A 22537-nucleotide genomic window follows, 5' to 3' on the forward strand; every position below is an offset into this window, starting at 1 on the left:
GGTCTCCTTTCCAAGCCCCTAACTAAGTTTGATTCTACTTTGCTTCCTAAGATCAGCTGGGTTGGCTCAATGCTGCCATCTATTGAGGTTCAATCAATTTTCTTCTGTCTATAATTTTTATTAAAACTTAAGAAGATAAAAAAAAAATAGAAACTAATATAAAGTAAGGAAGAAGAAAAACCAAAGAGACAGCAAAAAGTGTGAGGGGAAAAAATTAAAGAAAAGGAAGGAAGGAGGGGAAAGAAAGAAAAGAAAGAAAGAAAGTTAGAAAGGAAAGAAAGAAAAAGAAAAAGAAAGAGGAGAAAGTAGAAAGAAAAAGAAAGAAAGAGGAGAAATTAGAAAGAAAGAAAGAGGAGGAAGTAGAAAGAAAGAAAGAAAGAAAACAGAGAAGAAAGGAGAAAGAAAAAAGAAAAAAGGAGGAGAAAGTAGAAAAAGAAAGAAAGAAAGAAAAAGTAGGAGAAGAAAGAAAGAAAGAAAGAAAGAAAAAGGAGAAAGTAGAAAGAAAGAAAAAGAAGGAGAAGAAAGAAAGAAAGAAAGAAAGATAAAGGAGAAAGTAGAAAGAGAAAGAAAGAAAGAAAAGAAGGAGAAGAAAGAAAGAAGGAAAGAAAGAAAGAAAGATAGATAGATAGATAGATAGATAGATAGATAGATAGATAGATAGATAGAGGAGAAAGTAGAAAGAGAAAGAAAAAAAGAAAGAAAGAGATTCCAATGTTCTTCACAGCAGTTATAAATTCAAATATATGTTAACCTCTCTCTCTGAACAAAGTAACCCCTCAACATGTAACTCTTCTTTTTTATAATCCATCCTGTCTCCTCATCCAAAAATGTTGCATTTTTTCCTCATTTTTTACACAAAAAAATCCACCAGAGCTTTCCATTCCCCAATAAAGGCAGACAATGTCTTTTCTCTAATCAAAGAAGTCAGTTTCAAGTTTTGTCTATTTCACCAACAATTCTTCCATAAGTGGGCACTGTCAAAAAAATCTTCCCATCTGCGTATAACAATCTCCCCATTGTAATTATATCTTTGAAAACGGCTTCTTTCTTAAGTGTTTATCCATTAATCCTAAAAAAAAAAAAAAAAGAGGAAACGTTCTGGCTTCAATTGAATATTGATCTTTTTTTTAAAAAAAAAATCCTCCGTTAAGGGGGCTCGATCCAATGAAACGAATCCCCCAAAGCGGAGAACACGGTTATTCAATTTCCTTCTTTTGTCCGAGCAGAAATTACTAGGTTGAATAGCTATAGTCGGCAGGCAAGGGATGTGATTTTGGCCTGAACGATTCCTTAAAAAAAAGAAAAGGTTCCATAAATTGAATATTCTCCATTCAGGAGAATCGTGCCTCGTTCTATCTTTTCTTTTCTCGGAAGTACCCAGCCAGGCGGTGTTCTTAAATGCAGAAAGACAGCTTACTAAATCATTGTTCCTTCTGGGCACAATTTAAAATCCCCCAACCAAGGAGAGCAGACAAAATTCCATTTCTGCGCTAAGTAACAAATTACCGGATCTGAATGACACTTACTTTCTCTGGCAATGCATAACAGGAGGAAAATGAATAAAACTGTACTTCCTTGTGCCCCTAATGAGGTCCCTTATGGCAAATGGTTTAACAAACCTCCCACAAAAGAAAAAGAAAAAAAAAGACATTTAAAAAGGTAGTATTTACATCATGTCAGTGTGGTTCTCAAATTGCAACTTTGGACATCTTGTCCGTACAATTGTACCCATTGAGGATACAGTTTGCAGTTTGTTTTGTGGTTTAGCGCAAGGGTTGAGTCCAGATGGGTGCAGCTTGCAAACCGTTGCTTGTATTTTAGGAGCGTTTGGCATGAACTCAAGCCAATCTACTTCTAGAAGGAAATCGTTATAGCTCGGGGTTGAAACGAGGGGCTCTTTGGTGGTCTCTTGAGCTTGGTGGTTTCCTTGGAGACGTTTCATTACCGAACTAGGTAACCTCATCAGGGCAAGTTCCTTCTAGCACTGATGATGTTACCTAGCTGGGTAATGGAATATTTGCAAGAAAAAAAGCAATCTCGGAGAACACTGAGGACCATTCTCCTCCTCCTCCTCCTCCTCCTCCTCCTCTCCTCAAATCCTACTCCCTTGTAGCACTGGTAAGGTTACTTAGTAGGGTAATGAAACCACCAAGCTCAGAGAGCACCAAAGATCCCACACTCCTCCTCTTTCTCCTCCTCCTCTCCTCTCTTCAAATCCTAGTCCCTTGTAGCACTGATGATGTTACCTAGTTGGGTAATGAAACATCTGCAAGAAAACCACCAAGCTCAGAGACCCCACACTCCTCGTCCTTCTCCTTTCCACTCCTCAAAACTCTTGTAATACTGATAATGTTACCTAGTTGGGTAATGAAACATCTGCAAGAAAACAAGCAAGTTCAGAGAGCACCAAAGACCCCACACTCCTCCTCTTTCTCCTCCTCTTTCTCCTCCTCTTTCTCCTCCTCTCCTCTCCTCTCCTCTCCTCTCCTCTCCTCTCCTCTCCTCTCCTCTCCCCTCCCCTCCCCTCCCCTCGCCTCGCCTCGCCTCGCCTCTCCTCCGATTCTATTCTCTTGTAACACTGATCATGTTACCTAGTTGGGTAATGAAACGTCTGTAAGAAAACAATTAAGTTCAAAGAGCACCAAGGACCCACAATCGTCATTCTCCTCTCCTCTCCTCTCCTCTCCTCTCCTCTCCTCTCCTCTCCTCTCCTCTCCTCTCCTCTCCTCAATCCTACTCTCTTGTAACACTGATCATGTTATCTAGTTGGGTAATGAAACGTCTGTAAGAAAACCACCAAGTTCAAAGAGCACCAAGGACCCACAATCGTCATTCTCCTCTCCTCTCCTCTCCTCTCCTCTCCTCTCCTCTCCTCTCCTCTCCTCTCCTCAATCCTACTCTCTCATAACACTGATCATGTTACGTAGTTGGGTAATGAAACGTCTGTAAGAAAACCACCAAGTTCAAAGAACACTAAGGACCTTATCATTCTCTCTCTATCTAGTAAAGGCAAATCACAGCCTGTTGTGTCGACTTCTTTTATTTAAGGAGATCCAGGGACAGTCATATTTTCTTGAGCCCATGGTAATCACAGTGGGGGGGTGTCTTAATTTGACTTTAAGCTTTTTCAGCAGAAGGAAAATAAATCACCATAAAGGAAAGGCTCATCGGCCTTTATTCCCTGCCCTCCATAATTCCAGTGTTGTGTGAAATAGAGAGAGATGTTATGTTCCTTGTACAAACATATTTCTTCCTGGCTCAGGCAGCTCCGAATCTTTCCTTAGCTGGAGAAAATATCTCGTCACGATTTAGTCATCTGCCGGTTCCCAGCAGACAGACACAAACATACCTCAAAGCTTCTTCATCTGCCGACGGTCTTATAGTTTGGAGCAATGCAGGGAAGGGACATCCCGGAACATGGCTTTCAATTCCGTTCCAAGATGATCTGGAGAGTTATTTTTTGTTTGTTTTTCGGTTACTTATTTATGAATTTATAAAGCCGGAGGAGAAAAATTACCCTCTGGAACAAAAGTAAGTTGCAGAATTTCCAGCCTTTTTTAAAAAGGGATTTATAAATTAGAATAGAATAGAATAGAATAGAATAGAATAGAATAGAATAGAATAGAATAGAATAGAATAGAATAGAATAGAATAGAATAACAAAAGTGGAAAGGGACCTTGGAGGTCTTCTAGTCCAACCACCTGCTTAGGCAGGAAACCCTACACCACTTCAGACAAATGGTTATCCAATGTCTTCTTAAAAACTCCCAGTGTTGGAGCATTCACAACTTCTGGAGGCAAGTTGTTCCACTGGTTAATTGTTCTCACCATCAGGAAACTTCTCCTTAGTTCTAGGTTGCTTCTCTCCTTGATTAGTTTCCATCCGTTGCTTCTTGTCCTGCCCTCAGGTGCTTTGGAGAATAGCTTGACTCCCTCTTCTTTGGGGCAGCCCCTGAGATATTGGAAGACTGCTATCATGTCTCCCCTACTCCTTCTTTTCATTAAACTAGACATACCCAGTTCCTGCAACCGTTCTTCATATGTTTTAGCCTCCAGTTCCCTAATCATCTTTGTTGCTCTTCTCTGCACTCTTTCTAGAGTCTCCAGATCTTTTTTACATCGTGGCGACCAAAACTGAATGCAGCATTCCAAGGGTGGCCTTACCAAGGCATTATAAAGTGGTATTAACATTATCTTGATTTTATCCCTCTGTTTATGCAGCCCAGAACTGTGTTGGCTTTTTTGGCAGCTGCTGCACATGGCCGGCTCCTATTTAAATGGTTGTCCACTAGGACTCCAAGATCCCTCTCACAGTTACTACTATTGAGCAAAGTACCCCATATACTGTACCTGTGCCTTTTGCTTTTCTTGCCTAAATGTAGAACCTCGCTTTTTACAGAACCGTAAGTTTTACATCCCTGTGTTTCTCCCAAGGTGACATGCTGTAACCATGCAATGGTCTGTGGGAAGGACCTTGGCAGACAGGAGGAAGAGCTGCAGCCTAGTCGGCCGTCCTGGAAAAAGGTATTTCAGCTCACAGAAGCAGAGAAGAGTTGGGAAGCATTTCGGAAGGAAATTTCTCTATTTGTCCAGAGAGTAACACTAGTAAAGAAGTCCTGCAAGACTCTGGTAATGTAACCCTACAATAAAGATACTAGAATAGAATAGAAAGAATGAATTGGAAGGGACCTTGGAGGTCTTCTAGTCCAACCCCCTGGTCAAGCTTGAGACTCTATATCTGTTGTGGCCTGCCAGCAGCCAGCAGAGCTGACAGCAGATTCGGATAGTGAGGAGGTTGGGGAGGAACGTGGGCCAGTCCTGGAGTCTAGGGAAGGCTTGGACGAGGGCTCTGAGTCGGAGGCAGAGAGGGGGCCAAGGCCATCTGGTAGTTCTTTGCTGCCTCCGGAATCTCCGGAGTCTGACAGCAGCGAGGTAGAAGAACAGCGGGAGCCTGTTCCCAGTGTGTGTATGCGCAGAGCTGCCAGGAGACAGGAACAATTAAGGAAACAGGGTCGACTTGGGAGTAAGGCTTGGAGATGATTGGCCCCTCCCATAAGACATAAAAGAGAAGCGAACGGGATGTGAGCCTTTGCGAGTAGAAAAATAGGGACCACCTTTGGTGGGAAGGGAACAGCGTTCCGTGCACCTTTGGCGTTGAGTCATGCCAGCCACATGACCACGGAGAGGTCTTCGGACAGCGCTGGCTCTTCGGCTTTGAAACAGAAATGAGTACTGCCCCCTAGAGTCAGGAACAATTAGCACGTATGTGCGAGGGGAACCTTTATTTTAAGTCTACACTCAGTCACTCAAATTATGCATCACAACCGCCAATGTGCAATACCTGCCAGCACGTGATTTATGGAGCTTGTTCTCCCAGCTCAAGGTGGGCATCCATGAAGTTATCCCTTGATTTTATCCCTGGAGGAAAGTTTTGACCGAAGACAGGGGTCTGCAACCTTCAACACTCAAAGAGCCATTTGGACCCGTTTCCCACAGAAAAGAAAACACCGGGAGCCACAAAACCCTTCCGGTGCCTGACTATTTCTTGAGCGGCCACAAAACTAGCATATGTAGTTGAATTAAACGTTCTGTTTTCTTCTGAAACTTTTCTTCTCTTGGATTTATCCATGGTTGGCCTACCGGGGGTTGAAAAGCTCAATAAATCACGTGCCGGCGGGTGTTGCACATTGGAGGTTGTGATGCATATTTTGAGTGACGGAGCCGCAGCAGAGGGGTGAAAGAGCCACATGCGGCTCCAGAGCCGCAGGTTGCTGACCCCTGACCTAAGAGAAAAGATTGCCCAGATGTCACTGAATGGGTTTTCGTGACTAAGTGTAGACTTAAGATAAAGGCTCCCCTCGCACATACGTACTAATCGTTCCTGACTCCAGGGGGCGGTGCTCATCTCTGTTTCAAAGCCGAAGAGCCAGCGCTGTCCGAAGACGTCTCCGTGGTCATGTGGCTGGCATGACTCAACACCAAAGGTGCACGGAACGCTGTTACCTTCCCACCAAAGGTGGTCCCTATTTTTTTCTAGTTGCATTTTTTTTTTACGTGCTTTCGAACTACTAGGTTGGCAGAAGCTGAGACAAGTCACGGGAGCTCACCCCGTTATGCGGCACTAGGGATTCGAACCGCTGAACTGCCGGCCTTTGGATCAGTGTCTTAGCCACTGAGCCACCACATCCCTTGAGTGTAGACTTAACCACTCTAAATGCAAGATCTTAACTATTTCACTGCGCTGCCTCTTCCTCCTTTCCTTCAATCTGTTAATCTTATTCCGACTGTCTTCAAGTCTTCAAGTCTTCAAGCCCAAGAGCCTTTTTTTTTTTTTGCTTCTTCCGCCATCTGGCACCGCAACCTGTCCATTTCTGTGACAAAGCCACAAACCTTAAGTTCAGACAAAACAACATGAGTTCTAAAATAATCCCACCGCGTCAAACGTGCTCGAAAAGCACACCATGGCAACACAAATGCATTGAGCGTTTTAAAAGCCTGCCGAAAGGCAGAAATTGCCATGCAGATGCCTACAGTGGGGAAACTGAATTCACCTCTTTGCAGTGGGGGGGAGGCGGAGGGGGAGGCGGGGGCGGAGGAGACGTTGCGATGATGTATCAACAGCTGAAAATAACTTTTATTATCCCTGACCGGGCATGGAGAACAGGACAACTTGAACATTGGGGTAAGAATATTGCAAAAAAAAGAAAAGAGAGAGAGAGAGAGAAAGAGAGAGAGAGAGAGGTGGTTTTCTAATACTCCGATGCTTTCTAAGTTGAAACCATATCTTTGATTCTGGGCCCTGAAATAGTTTTCAAAGTGGAGAACAGGATGCAAGAAGTCAGTTTTCTTTTTTTCAGTGTTGGGTTGTTTGGAGGCAAGTTGTTCCACTGACCCTAGATCATTTCAGACGGGAAGGAAGGAAGGAAGGAAAGGAAGGAAGGAAGGAAGGAAGGAAGGAAGGAAGGAAGGAAGGAAGGAAGGAAGGAAGATGAGAGAAGGGGGAGGAAGGGAGGAAAGAAGGAAGGAGGGAGGGAGGAAAAAAGGAAGGAAGGAAGGAAAGGGTGAGGAAGCATGGAAGGAAGGAAGTCATCTTATTCCCCCCACAATCTGGGTCCTCATTTTACCTACCTCGGAAGGATGGAAGGCTGAGTCAGCCTTGAGCCTGGTGAGATTTGAACTCGCAGTAATTGCAGGCAGCTGGCAGCTAAGTGCTACTTAACAGCACTTTAGTCCGCTGCACCACCAAGGCTCTTTCCTTTCTTCCTTCCTTCCTTCCATGCTTCCTCACCCTTCCTTCCTTCCTTCCTTTTTTCCTCCCTTCCCGTCTCATTCTCTCATCTTCCTTCCTCCCTCTTTTCTTCCTTCCTTCCTCTCCCCCTCCCTCCCTTCTCTCATATCCCTCCCTCCCTCCCTCCATCCATCCATCCTCCTTCCCTCCCTCCTTCCCACCTCCTCTCATCTCTCTTTCTCCTTCCTTCCTTCCTTCCTTCCTTCCTTCCTTCCTTCCTTCCTTCCTTCCTTCCTTCCTCCCATCATCTATCTATGTGGTCACTAGGAATCAAAAACAATTTTATGGCAGCCAACCAACCAATCTTAACAAATTCTTGGTAGTTGTGCTGAACTCCCAGTGACTATCTAGATGAGACCCGGCCTAGAGGGCACTGATGGATCTGCTCCCTCGTGGTTACTAAGAAAATGTTTCTGAAGTCATCAGGAGTTCTGCGACTCCCAAAGTCTCCCTCTTTTCACAAAGTCCCCCCTCCCCTTGCAAAGGCCACCTGCGCAACTTCGAAAGCCTCGGGGCAGCCATGCAATTAACGTGGGAAATGCACGCAGCAGCTCTATTAAATGGGCAGGGTTGACACAAAACCTTAAACAAGGGCTTGCCTTACCTCGAAATAAGAATCAGATCGTCTCTCCCTGCCTTGCCTTATTCAAAGTGCATTCGGGAAAATCGGTCTCAACAAGGGCAATTAAATGGAACCTGCACCCCCAGTTTCTGGCACTTCCTCCTCCTCCTCCTCCTTCTCCTCCTCCTCCTCCCCCACTCCTTTTGTATCCCAGCCTCTGGCTTTTCCTCCTCCTTCTCCACCTTCCTCCTTTTCCTTCTCCCTTCTAGCACTGATGATGTTACCTAGTTGGGTCATGAAACATCTGCAAGAAAACAACCAAGCTCAGAGAGCACCAAGGACCCCACAGTTCCCCTCCTCCTCCTCCTCCTCCTCTCTCTCTCTCTCTCTCTCTCTCTCTCTCTCTCTCTCTCTCTCTCTCAACCCCACCCTTCTAGCACTGATGATGTTACCTAGTTGGGTCATGAAACATCTGCAAGAAAACAACCAAGCTCAGAGAGCACCAAGGACCCCACAGTTCCCCTCCTCCTCCTCCTCCTCCTCCTCCTCCTTCTCTCTCTCCCTCTCTCTCTCTCTCTCTCTCTCTCTCTCTCTCTCTCTCTCTCTCTCTCTCTCTCTTTAAACCCCACCCTTCTAGCACAGATGATGTTACCTAGTTGGGTCATGAAACATCTGCAAGAAAACACAAAAGCTCAGAAAGCACCAACGACCCCACAATCCTCCTCTTCCTCCTCCTCCCTGCAGAAACTGAGCTTCGGCTTGCCAGCAATCAGCTGGTTTTGAATGAATCAATACTCTCTTTGGAAACGTTACTACTACCGAAGGCTGGTGATATTGAGATGAAAGCAAATGAGAATCAATTGTGACAGGCAGCAAAAAGCGGGAGGTGAAGCCAAGAGAGGAGGCTGATTTTGTTCGGCAATCAGAGCAAAGTCCACACGTCACTGGAGATCTGAAGATCAGTTGAGGATCTAGACTAGAGAGGAGAGATCGTGACTCTTGGATACTGCAACTTTTTATAGCTTTTTATAGAGCCATTGCCCATTCATACCTATATTAGAATAATGGAAGGAGCAAAAGCATAGCATTAACATCTCTATCTATTTATCTATCTATCTATCTATCTATCTATCTATCTATCTATCTATCTATCTATCTATCTATTTATCTATCTATCTACCTACCTACTATCTATCTATCTATCTATCTATCTATCTATCTATCTATCTATCTACCTATCTACCTACCTACCTACCTACCTACCTACCTATTTACCTATCTATCTATCTATCTATCTATCTATCTATCTACCTACCTACCTACCTACCTACCTACCTACCTATCTATCTATCTATCTATCTATCATCTATCAATATCTATCGTCTATCCATCCAGCTATCCAGCTACCTACCTACCTACCTACATCTATCTGTCTGTCTGTCTATCTAAGTTCCATATCTGTCTGTCTGTCTACACCATAAATACAGGAAGTCCTTGGCTTACGGCCACAACTGAGCCCAAAATTGTCCCAAAAATGGACAGCATCAAGGCAACCTGGGAGCTCCGAGGGGGAAGAGGGAATAGAGCTGGCAGAGAGAGAGAGAGACAGTGACGGAGCATGGGCCATCATTCATCCCTCAGATGGAGAGTCAACAGCCCCCAGGTCTGGAAGTGGCTGATGAGGAGGAGGAGGAACAGCTGGGTCCAGTGCCTGATGCACAGATGCGCAGAAGGCAGAGGAGAGGAGAGCAGTGGAAATCTATGGGCCAGTCCTTAGGAAGGAAGAGCCACCGATGCTAGTGAAGCCCCATCCTAGCTCTGGGGATAAAAATCAGGGGGCAGAGATGAATAGATGTGGCAGACAACTATTCATCTTCTGGCCGGATGGACTTGTTAGCCTGCGGTGAGAGAGAAACTTTTTGGCGCTCCTAATAAAGGAATCTTTTGAGTTCACGTCAGAGGGTTTGTCGTGTTTGGGGAACTGGGTCAGAACAGGCTCCGCTGGGATGAAGGAACAGCTGGCATCCCATTTGCTGCCGTTCTAAATCCAGATGGCGGAGACCGTGGCCCTACGCTGCCACGCCTGGCCTCTTTGACGTCAATTCTGGGTCTTGTTGAGTCACGGAAAACTCTCAAGGTAAAATTAGCATCCGTCAAAAGCATCCGGGTTCTTGTTAAAACTTGGCAACTCTTCCTCCTGCCACCCCGGGAAACATCGCTGTCCCTTTCTCCTTTCCATTCTCAAATCAAAAGAAAGCTTTCTTGGCGGACAACCACTTTCAGCCACGTCTTCCACCATATTAATCTTCTGGCTCGTCAAGCCCGGGAGCTAATGCTGCAGTTGGCAGCGAGAAGCACAGTTTGTGTAGCTTTTAAGCGCACCTCCTGAGGCTGGGCAAATGCTGAAAAGGCTTATCTTGGCACCTGGAGGTCCATGTCCCTTGGTTCCTCTTTAGGAACGAAGGTAATTAAGCTGCACGCATCTGGACCGTCGATTGTTTGGACTTTGCCGTTGAGTGACAGTCAACGAACTTTACAATTAAGGGCAGGGGACATGTGTACCCTTACACACAATTCTTCATTAGTGGCTTTTTCAGGAGCCAATTGGCAGTCCCGCTCCTGCCCACAAAGCAATCTTTCCAGAGGACACAATGTAAAATTGCTAATAACGAGATAGCTGTGGCTCCCACGGCTTGACGCAAAAGGTCTGAGGGAAATCAAATGGAGGTTTAAGGGGAAAAAAAGAGGCGTGACGCTACCTAACGAAATGAAATTCAATGCAGAGAAAAGTAAAGTCCTACACTTAGGTAAGAAAAACCAAAAGCACACATATAGACTGGGGGAAACCAGGCTTAATAGCAGTGACTGTGAGAGGGATCTTGGAGTCTTCGTGGACAACCAGCTAAATATGAGCCAGCTGTGTGCAGCGGCAGCTGAAAAAGCCAATGGAATCCTAAATTGCATTAACAGAGGGATGCAATCAAGATGAAGTGAGGCACTAATACTAGTAAGACCATACCTAGAGTCCTGCATCCAGTTTTGGTCACCACATTATAAAAAAGATGTTGAGACTCTAGAAAGAGCGTAGAGGAGAGCAACCAGGATGATTAGGGGACTGGAGGCTCAAACATGCGATGAACGGTTGCAGGAACTGGGCATGGCTGGTCTAGTGAAGAGAAGGACCAGCAGACAGGATAGCAATGTTCCAATATTTGAGGGGCTGCCCCAAAGAAGAGGGGGAGTCAAGCTATTCTCCAAAGCACCAAAAGGCAAGACAAGAAGCAACGGATGGAAACTAATCAAGGAGAGAAGCAACCTGGAATTGAGGAGAAACTTCCTAACAGTGAGGACAATTAACCAGTAGAACAGCTTGCCTTCAGACATTGTGGGTGCTCCATCACTGGAGGCCTTTAAGAAGAGACTGGACAGCCATCTGTCTGAAATGCTATAGTGCCATGATGATGAACCTATGGGTACGCGTGCCAGAGGTGGTATGCTGAGCCCTCTCTGTGGGCATGTGCACCATCGCCATATGCTCTTCTGGTTTCCAGCATGCACCTGCACGCCGGTCACTTGGACTATATAGGTGTCGGAGCACCTGAAAACAACCTGAAAAAACAGTCAAAAATGGCCTGAAAATAGCCCCCCAAAAGCCCGAAAAATGGCCTGAAAAAGGCCCAAAAAACAGCCTGAAAATGGCTCGAAAACCAGCCTGAAAACAGCCCGAAAAATGGCCCAAAATGGCCAAAAAAACAGACATGCTCAAACCAGCCAGCTGATCTTCGGGTTTCTGGCGCTCCAGCACATACACATGCACACATATGCATGCGTGTTTGGGCACTCGGCATCACTGATATTATAATAATAATAATAATAATAATAATAATAATAATAATAATAATAATAATAATAATAATAATAGGATTGTAATTGGAGCCCTTGGAGCAATACCCAAAGGGCTACCCCGCTATTTAGAAATTCTAAATTTGCCGGACTTGAACATTTTGACTCTACAAAAAACCACCTTACTCGGAACAGCTTACATCCTCCGACGATACCTTAACAGTTCCTAGGTCCTTGGTTAGGACTCGAGCTGCTGAGCTATTAACCAGCCTCAAAGGCTGTGAATCTCACTAAAGATTAACCAATAATAATAATAATAATAATAATAATAATAATAATTAATAATTAATAATTAATAATAATAATAATTTTATTTCTATACCGCCCTTCTCCCGAAGGACTCCGGGCGGTGTACAGCCAATTTAAAAACACAAGACACAACAGTGATTAAAAATTAAAATAATTAAATAGATTTGGCCGATTTAAAACCCCAAGAATTTAAAATACCCCAATTTAAAATTATTATGTTGATAGCCTGGCGTGGCGGAACAACAGGGTCTTCAGTGCGCAGCGAAACACCCGGAGGTCGGAGATCTTACGTATTTCCGGGGGCAGTTCATTCCACAGGGCTGGGGCTCCCACAGAGAAGGCCCTCCCCCTGGGTGTCGCCAGCCGACATAACTTGGCCGATGGCACCCTGAGGAGACCCTCTCTGTGGGAGTGGACTGGTCGGTGGGAGGCATAGTGACTCCTGCTTGAGCCGGGAGCTGGACTAGAAGACCTCCAAGGTCCCTTCCCACTCTGTTCCGAATCAGAAGCCTCTGAGCCAAATATCTGATCTTATTTCGACCCGGTAGCAAATGTTGGGCATCATGTTGTTTGCGTGCCTGAGTTTCTACCATTGATTAGATGGAAAAACCCAGGGTCAGAGAGATTGAAATTCTGATCTGGGAATGAAGCCGCTCTCCTGGTTATCCTTGCAAGGAAGAGCTGCCAGAACAAGCAAGGTTAACAAAAAGAAAGCTAGTCACTCTCGGTTAAGTGAAAAGTGAAGAGCCATAAATATTTATTCCCCTCTGCCAATGGGCAACTTCTAAGGAGGTTTTATTACCGACATACAAGCAGTGGGGAGCCGAAAGCTGAGCGTTTTGTGTGCATTCTCTCTTAGTCTTCGTTCTGTCAAAGCACGCGTGCACGGATTAAATCTTGCGCATCTATGCACCAGCGCTCGGTTTGCCCAGCATGGGAGAAAAGCAATTCAAAGCCTGTCGAAGGGCTAACAGAGCGGAGAAGGAAACCTTGGGATTTCGAACCCAACCCTGCAAAATGATTCCTTCTTCTACTTCCAGTTCTACTCCCAGGAAGAGGAACGAAAACCCACTCCGAGCGAAGGAAGCTGAGCTTCGTAGGTTTAGAGGTTTTGTTTTGATTTGGGTATTATTATTATTATTATTTTTTAGAGTGAAGCTGTTTTCCACACCACTTTGTTATATCCGAGTCTAGACAGGTTTGTAGATTAAAAACAAAAAACAACAACAAGATGCTGACTTTTTCTTACTGGGCGTTCTATGGAAGATCGATGGCTTTTGAAGGAGAAGAACGTTTCCATCCAGGTCTCAAGGGGTTTGATGCCAAGCGTCTTTTTAGGTGGATCTTGGAGTGTTCTAGATGGATAAAAGACGACAGAGATTGGTGAGGGGGATGGAGCTGTCTTGGGGACTTAGTTCTTGTCAAGTCTGCATCTAGAATAGAATAGAATAGAATAGAGTAGAGTAGAGTAGAGTAGAGTAGAGTAGAGTAGAGTAGAGTAGAGTAGAGTAGAGTAGAGTAGAATAGAATAGAATAGAATAGAATGACAGAGTTGGAAGGGACCTTGGAGGTCTTCTAGTCCAACCCCCTGCTTAGGCAGGAAACCCTGCACCACTTCGGACAAATGGTTATCCAACAAATTCTTAAAAACTTCCAGTTTTGGAGCATTCACAACTTCTGGAGGTTAATTGTTCTAACTGTCAGGAAATTCCTCCTTAGTTCTAAGTTGCTTCTCTTCTTGATTAGTTTCCACCCATTGCTTCTTGACCTGCCTTCAGGTCAGAGGTGGGTTTCAGCAGGTTCTGACCAGTTCTGGAGAACCAGTAGCGGAAATTTTGATAGGTAGGTAGGTAGGTAGGTAGGTAGATAGATAGATAGATAGATAGATAGATAGATAGATAGACAGACAGACAGACAGACAGACAGACAGACAGACAGATAGATGATACATAGATATGGATGGATAGTTAGGTAGGTAGATAAATATAGATTAGATAGATAGATAGATAGATAGATAGATAGATAGATAGATAGATAGACAGACAGACAGACAGACAGACAGACAGACAGACAGATAGATAGATGATAGATAGATATGGATGGATAGTTAGGTAGGTAGATAAATATAGATACGATAGATAGATAGATAGATAGATAGATAGATAGATAGATAGATAGATAACAGATAGATAGATAGATAGACAGATTGATAGATAGATGATATAGATAGATAGATAGATAGATAAATAGATAGATAGGTAGATAGATAGATAGATAGATAGATAGATAGATAGATAGATGATAGATAGGTAGGTAGGTAGATAGATAGATAGATAGATAGATAGATAGATAGATAGATGATAGATATGGATTGATCAATTGATCGATAGGTAGATATTCTAGTAGATAGTGACATCTTTGGGATGCTGGAAAATTGGCGGAAGCTGGAGAAACAATGTCACAGTGGAAAATGGGACCTCGCCATGAGAGAAGCGCAAAACTTCCATTTTCAACCCAACGCCACTGCATCCTCTTTTGACCTGACCATGTAGACACCTTTGTGTGAACTTCCTCTGCATCGGACTTGCACCTAGGAAGAGGGGGAATGGGAGACAGAAGAAGCACTTAAGGTTCAATATAGGTTTCCTTCTTCCCATCCGCTGAGCATCTTCGGATGTTCCTCTTTGTCCCTGCCTAGAGATCTCCTGCTGGGCAGAATGATGAATAAATATTTGAAAATATAATTGGAGTTGCTGGGGAGCTAACAGGATTTAAACTGTAACGCAGCATGCCCCAGGCCCTGCCAATGGTTCGGTAATGAATGGCAAGAGATGGGATTCGAAACGCCTGGAGAGACATTAACCGTGGTGACCCCAGAGCTCAGCTTCAGCTTCTGATTTTCAACTTCTCTGCAGCAGGAAAACCAAGTTATGGAGCCCTCAGATGTTCTCGGATTCCAAACCCCATAACTCACTGGGTTGATGGGTACAGGCCAGGGATGAAAACCAGCAGGTTCTGACAGGTTCTGGAGAACCGGTAGCGGAAATTTTGAGTAGTTTGGAGAACCGGCAAATACCACTTCTGGCTGGCCCCAGAGTGGGGTGGGAATGGAGATTTGGCAGTATCCTTCCCCCAGGAGCAGGGAGGGAATGGAGATTTTGTAATATCCTTCCCCTTGGAGTGGGCTGAGAATGGGGATTTTGCAGTATCCTTCCCCTGAAGTGGGGAGGGAATGGGGATTTTGCAGTATCCTTCCCCTAGGAATGGGGTGGGAATAGAGATTTGGCAGTATCCTTCCCCCAGGAGTGGGGAGGGAATGGAGATTTGGCAGTATCGTTCCCCCAGGAGCGGGGAGGGAATGGAGATTTGGCAATATCCTTCCCCTTGGAGTGGGGTGAGAATGGGGATTTTGCAGTATCCTTCCCCTGAAGTGGGGAGGGAATGGGAATTTTGCAGTATCTTTCCCCCAGGAGCAGGGTGGGAATGGAGATTTAGCAATATCTTTGCCCTGCCACGCCCACCAAGCCACACCACGCCCACTGAGCCACGCCCACAGAACCGATAGTAAAAAAAAATTGAATTCCACCACTGGTACAGGCCAAGCGGAGATTGGACGATTCTGCTCACCTGCCGTGTGCGCCTTCCGTGCAAAAATTTGCAAAAGAGATTTGGGGAACAGCAGTCATCCTGTTCGGTTGTTAAGTGGCCAGAAGCTTCTTTCTCTTCAGATATGTTTGAATCACGCAGTTGGGGAGGCATCTCCGGTCTGTGGCTAAGAGGGTCTGGACCCACACAGATCAAATGAGCCCTTTGGTCTCCCCCCAAGAGCTGTTGAAAAATGGCTTCTTGGCTAAAGACAGATAGAGGCGAAGGTTTTTGAGGATTCTGCTCACGTGCCAGGTGTGCCTTACAGCGTGGTGGGCAGCGAAGATGGGATTGTTTCGCTGAGTGAAAGGTGAGATGCTATCCCTGCCTGCCCCTTGTCCAAACAAGCAGGAGACGAGAACAAACAAGAGGAGGACGAGGGCATCCGTGGCGCAGGCTGTCATTTCCATCAACCTGCGCGATGCCTCCGCTGGCTGGGAGCGCCGCCTTGATTTAATCCGAAGGCTTTTATTTCCCTCTGTTTTTTTCTGATTGTCCTCCGCGAAGCTTTCCTATCTCCTCTTTGTTATTAAAGGAGGCAGGGACTCGGCAAAGCTGCTTTTCGAAGGGCGGTGGATTGGAGGGTTGGAGTTTCCCCTGGGATGAGACACCATCAGGAAATCCAACGGCTGGGAGTTGGAAAAGCAACCCGAGAAGAAAACGATAGCAATAGCACTCAGACTTATCCTGGCCTAGCAGAGTTAACCTGCAATGTTGCATTCAACCACTGCATCACCATGGCAAGGAAGGAAGGAAGGAATGAGGGAGGGAGGGAGGGAGGGAAGGAAGGAAGGAAGGAAGGAAGGAAGGAAGGAAGGAAGGAAGGAAGGAAGGAAGGAAGAGCACTTAGACATATATACCGCTTCACAGTGCTTTGCAGCCCTCTCTAAATGGTCAGCCTATTGCCCCTAACCATCTGGGTCCTCATTTTACTGATCTCGGAAGGACGGAAGGCTGAGTCAACCTTGAGCCGGTTAGGATCAAACTGCTGGTGGTCAGCAGAGTTAGCCTGCAATGTTGCATGCTAACCACTGTGCCATCATGGCTCTGGCAACAATGGCAGGTTACTTCCAAATTATTGCAAGAAAAGTAGACGGATGCAAGCATCTGAATTTTGATCACATGACCATGGGGAATTTCCTGCAATGGTTAGAATGCAGAATTGCAGGCACGCTTTGCCGACTGCCAGCAGTTCGATCCCCAACAGCTCAAGGTTGACTCAGCCTTCCATCCTTCCGAGATCAGTAAAATGAGGAGCCAGATTGTTGGAGGGCAAAATGCAGACTCTGTAAACCGTTTAGAGAGGGCCGTAAAGCACTATGAAGCGGTATATAAGTCTAAGTGCTACTGTTATTGCTAAAAGTCAGCTTTTTCAGTACTGTTGTGACTTTGAACAGTCCCTAAACAAATGATCTTAAGTCAAGGACTACCTGAATTGAAAAAAGGCCACTCATGAATCACAGCAAAGTACTGTAGAAATCTGGAAAACAACCCATCTCAGAAATCTATTGGTTGTTTTTCCAATCTCCGCTAGGCCAGGATAAGTCTGAGTGCTATTACTATCGTTTTCTTCTCGGGTTGCTTTTCCAACTCCCAGGTGTGGAATTTCCTGTGGGTGTCTCATCCCAGGGGAAACTCCAACCCTCCAATCCACTGCCCTTCGAAAAGCAGCTTTGCCGAGTCCCTGTCTCATTTAATAACAAAGAGGAGATAGGAAAGCTTCGCGGAGGACAATCAGAAAAAAAACAGAGGGAAATAAAAGCCTACGGATTAAATCAAGGCGGCGCTCCCAGCCAGCGGAGGCATCGCGCAGGTTATGGAAATGACAGCCTGCGCCACGGATGCCCTCGTCCTCTTCTTGTTTGTTCTCGTCTCCTGCTTGTTTGGACAAGGGGCAGGCAGGGATAACATCTCACCTTTCACTCAGCAAAACAATCCCATCTTCGCTGCCCACCACGCTGTAAGGCACACCTGGCACGTGAGCAGAATCCTCAAAAACCTTCGCCTCTATCTGTCTTTAGCCAAGAAGCCATTTTTCAACAGCTCTTGGGGGGAGACCAAAGGGTCATTTGATCTGCATGGGTCCAGCCCCTCTCAGCCACAGACCGGAGATGCCTCCCCAACTGCGTGATTCAAGCATATCAGAAGAGAAAGAAGCTTCTGGCCACTTAACAACCGAACACGATGACTGCTGTTCCCCAAATCTCTTTTGCAATTTTCTTTCAACCGTTGCCGCTCTCAAAATGGATGGGGGGAAAAAAAAGACAAAAATAATTGTGGTTGGTTTTTTTTTTCCCCCTTCCTGGGTTGCTTCTCTTTCTCCGTCTCAACCTTGGAAAAGTTTCATTAGCGACACGGGAGAAATTAGAGCGGGTCACACTTGAACGCGGCCGGGCCGAAGCGCGCGTGCTTAGCCCGATGCACAGAAACATAATTGCGCCTCCCAATTTCATAGAATGAATATCGTATAGAAATAAATGCAATTCTGTGACTTTGGTAAAACGGTTTGAAGAGAGGAGGCGGAGGAAGAGGAGGAGGAGAAGAAGGAGGAGGGTGGAGATGTAGGAAGGAAAAATCGATTAAAAATGCCTCCCCACGTGAAAACAACGTATGAAGTGTGCTTTGGCTTTGCAAAATCAGTCGAACGGAAGGTGGTGAAGTGGTGAAATCCAATTTTTTTAAATACCGGTTCTGTGGGCATGGCTTGGTGGGTGTAGTGTGGCTTGGTGGACGTGGCTTGGTGGGCATGGCAGGGGAAAGATACTGCAAAATCTCCATTCCCACCCCACTCCAGGGGAAAGGATATTGCAAAATCTCCATTCCCACCTCACGCTGGGGCCAGCCAGAGGTGGTTATTTGCCGGTTCTCCAAACTACTCAAAATTTCCGCTACCGGTTCGCCCGAACCTGTCAGAACCTGCTGGATTTTTCACCGATTTTTCATTTTCCGACTCTTATGTTCTACATTCTAATCATATATACCAGTAGGCATTTTCCCCACCTTTGGACTAAATGAAGATCCGCTATCTTCCTTAGCTGGGAAAAAGCTCGAATCTAACATACAGGGAAACTGGAAATCATCTTCCTTTCATTCATTTCTCATCTCTTATTCTTCAGCTCTTGAAAAACAGGTGATTTTGTTCACACTGATTTCTCATTCCCCCCTCCTCTCCCGATTCTTAATAGCTCATCTCCTGTGCTTTGGGGCTCTTCTCTCTCTCTCTCTCTCTCCAATAAAAATTGTACTTTAATCAATTGTTCCATCTTTGTTGATTTCTCCAGTTTCTGCTGCCAACGGGGCTGCGATAATCTCATTATAGAATCTCTCCTGCTTACGAGGTCAATAGTAAGCACCATTCTACAAGCAACACTTTTGTTGGCTGATGAATTGGCATTTAGAATTCCTTTGAAGAAGAAGTTAAAAAAAATAAATAAAATAAATCTCTGTTTCGAAAAGCTGGCAGCTGTTCCTCATGGAAGAGAGAAAGACACCCATGAATCAAGCCATGCTTGAATGACTGCGTTGAGGGTTGGTGTGGCTTCAAAACGACATGTCACACTTTGTCAGTGAATGTAAAGGATAAAACCTTGAGGTTTTTAGGACACGGCTGTCCTTCAAGATCTTAGTGACTGTAGCCTAGATATATTCTATTCACAAATGTTCACTATTACGCTGTAAAGGTAATGCCCTATTTTCTCCGGACGCACAAAAGGATGCAAGAACTTTTAAGGTAGATAAGAACATAGAACACCAACCAAGTTGGAAGGTTTTCTTGACCCGGGGTCACCAACCTTTCGGATCTCAGGGACCACTAAATTCATAATTTTAAATCCTGTGGACCACTAATATGATCTGCTTAATGACGGCTGGGTGGGCGTAGCTAGGTGGTCATGTGACTGGGTGGGCATGGCCAACTTGATGTCACTCACGTCGAGGGGTGCCGGCCTCTACTCGCCCTTCCCCTCCCAGGCACTCCTTGCCTGCCTGGCCAGGCTTCTTAGGGCCCCAACAGGAAGCAATTGTTGGAGCTAAGCAGCCATCATGAGAAAGAGTTGTAGAAAAAATGCTTTTAAAAGGAAAAAAAAAAGCCTCTGACGCTCAGGCAACTCCGCTGGGATCGTCAGAGGCTTTTAAAAGGATTTTTTTACAACCCCTTCGGCCGAAGAGGTTGCAGCAAAAATGTTTTTAAAAGAAAAAAAAAAGCCTCTGACGCTCAGGCAACTCAGCTGGGATCGTCAGAGGCTTTTAAAAGCATTGAAATAAGTAGTAACAAATTTTGTATTTCACCACTGGTGTAGAAGTCCCTTCTTGAATTCCTGGCAGTCCTCCCCTTGAACAGATTCCTGTGGTGGATAGATGTCATTCATGGGTCGGGATGTTCCTCACCCAATCGTGGCACATATGGGTGAAAACCGTCAAGACAGAACAAGGTGGACACGTATGTTTGGCCTCCTCATTTGGTGCCACTTTCTTTTTGAGGGACAAGATAACAACATTGAGCGAGGTCAGGGGTCAACCGGTCCGGACTGGTTCGGGGCAAACCGGATGTTAATTTTAATCTGGTTCGCCGAACTGGAAGTTTCAAGGACTGGCTGACGCCGCCCACTCGTCCCCTCCCAGGAGTCTCCAAGCGGCCCGTTTTGGATGCAGGGCCTGCGCAGAGGCTCTGGGAGGGCGAAAAATGGGCCTAACAGAAGTACCAGAAGTCCGGAAACAAGCCTCCGGAGCCTGGGGGAGGCCATTTTCACCCTCCTGGAGACTCAAGGAAAGCCTCTGGAGCCTGGAGAGGGCGAAAAACAGGCCTACTGGAAGTCCGGAAATTGGCCCATTTCTCGCCTCCGGAGCCTGGGGGAGGCCATTTTCACCCTCCTGGAGTGGGGAGGGAATGGAGATTTTGCAGTATCCTTCCCCTGGAGTGGGGAGGGAATGGAGATTTTACAGTATCCTTCCCGTAGAGTGGGGAGGGAATGGAGATTTTACAGTATCCTTCCCCTGGAGTGGGGAGGGAATGGAGATTTTGCAGTATCCTTCCCCTGGAGTGGGGAGGGAATGGAGATTTTGCAGTATCCTTCCCCTGGAGTGGGAAGGGAATGGAGATTTTACAATATCCTTCCCGTAGAGTGGGGAGAGAATGGAGATTTTGCAGTATCCTTCCCCTGGAGTGGGGAGGGAATGGAGATTTTGCAGTATCCTTCCCCTGGAGTGGGGAGGGAATGGAGATTTTACAGTATCCTTCCCCTGGAGTGGGGAGGGAATGGAGATTTTACAGTATCCTTCCCCCATCACTGATGGGCAGGGTGTGAGAGGAATCATAAAGCACTGATGGAATTTTCCTAGGAATTCCAGGGCTGCGTTGTTTTAAAAAAGCCTTTTAAAACTGCTTTATCCGTGGCTGTCTTTTCTTCCAATTAATAAATAACTTTTGAGTCGGCGGCAAGCCCCATCCTCGTTCTTTCCTTTGTAAACGCACTGATGGTTTCTAAGTGCACTTTGAGAGGTTTCTTTTGTGAGCATCGCTTCTAAAGATAACAACTTAAAAAGTCCTTAAATTAATAAATAAAAAGGATTTTTTTTTTATTCCGTGAGTCTTATCAGTCCTGTGATCAGCCAATGTCCCTTTTCATTCGATGGGGGTCTTGTGCATCTTTTCTCTTTTCTTCAAAAATAATAATAATAATAATAATAATCAATCATCAAATTCTTTTCATTTCCTTTTGGGACAGAAATATTTGAAACCCTTTCCCTGCATCCCTAATCAGATGTTTTCCATATCTCGGTCTCTCTCTCTCTTTTTTTTTTTCTTTCTTTCTTTCTCATTTTGGCTCTTTCTAGAAGCTGTGGTTTGCCATATTGTTTCCTTCTTTTTTTTTGAAAGGATCCACGTTGATGAATTATATTTAATTTTATCAGCCTTTTTTGGTTTTTGGTTGTTGTTTTTTTTTTTGCGATAGTGAAATAATTCATTTCTAAGTTTGGAGAAAAGACTCGCGGGAGAGGGGCTGCATGTTGTGAGTCGTTCCATTTTGCTTTTTTTTTTTCTTCATTATTACTTGTCTTTTATTTGATATTGTTTCTTAAAGCTAGATTTAATTTCAAAACACTTAAAGATAATAGTGCTCAAATCTCTAAGACTAAATGTAATACTATTTATATGGATTTTGTTAATTAATTAATATTTAATCTCTATTTCCTTCTTTATTTCTTTTCCCCATCCATTTGTACCACATGTCCCACACGCTATAAAATTCCGAATCTTCTCTCTCATTAATTTCTGAAGTCAGTTTGTTCATTTCGGCGCACTCCAATATTTTTCCAATAACATGTTCTTGAGGTGGCATTTGTTTTTCTTTCCAATACTGGGCAAAGGAAATTCTAGCGGCTGTCAGAATATGTATAATTAAATACTTTTTCTTTTTTGCATATTCAGTTTCCATTTTGCTTTTATCTGCACTTTGGGGAAGGGAAGGGGTGGCGGGGGGGAGAAATCTTTTTGAATGTTTTTGAATGAAAACGGTGGGGAGGAGACGGAGGACGCTGGAATATCGCTGATTAGAATGTGTGCGAAGACGAGGGAATGAACAAACAGATGGTGAGGCGCAGCCTAAACGTAGAAAAGGACAATATAAGGGAAACGGATAGTGGGGGAAAAAGAATCAAGTAAAGAGCAGACGAACCATTCATAATCCGGAATATCATTCATGATTTATGAGAGAGACATCTGGACTCAGAAACTAGACATGGTCAAAGGAAAGAAGCAACTTAGAACCAAGGAGAAATTTCCTGACAGTGAGAACATTTACTCAGTGGAGCAGCTTGCCTTCGGAAATTGTGGGCGCTCCATCAGTGGTGGCTTTTAAGAAGAGACGGGACAGCCACTGTCTGAAATGGTA

At 44.9% G+C, this 22537-nt stretch overlaps 1 protein-coding gene across 4 annotated transcripts in view; it reads left to right on the plus strand.

Moving 5' to 3' along the window:
* WHRN (whirlin) overlaps positions 1-22537 on the plus strand; it is a 109239-nt gene that overhangs the window by 6240 nt on the left and 80462 nt on the right. For all 4 annotated transcript variants that reach the window (XM_060694445.2, XM_087880018.1, XM_087880016.1 and 1 more), the window contains exon 2: positions 4435-4524. The gene's annotated coding sequence lies outside the window, so the exon portion shown is untranslated. The remainder of the gene's footprint in view (positions 1-4434; positions 4525-22537) is intronic.

The sequence above is a fragment of the Pantherophis guttatus genome, chromosome 16 (assembly GCF_059756535.1).
Source record: "Pantherophis guttatus breed Tessera chromosome 16, ASM5975653v1, whole genome shotgun sequence".
NCBI lineage: Eukaryota > Metazoa > Chordata > Lepidosauria > Squamata > Colubridae > Pantherophis > Pantherophis guttatus.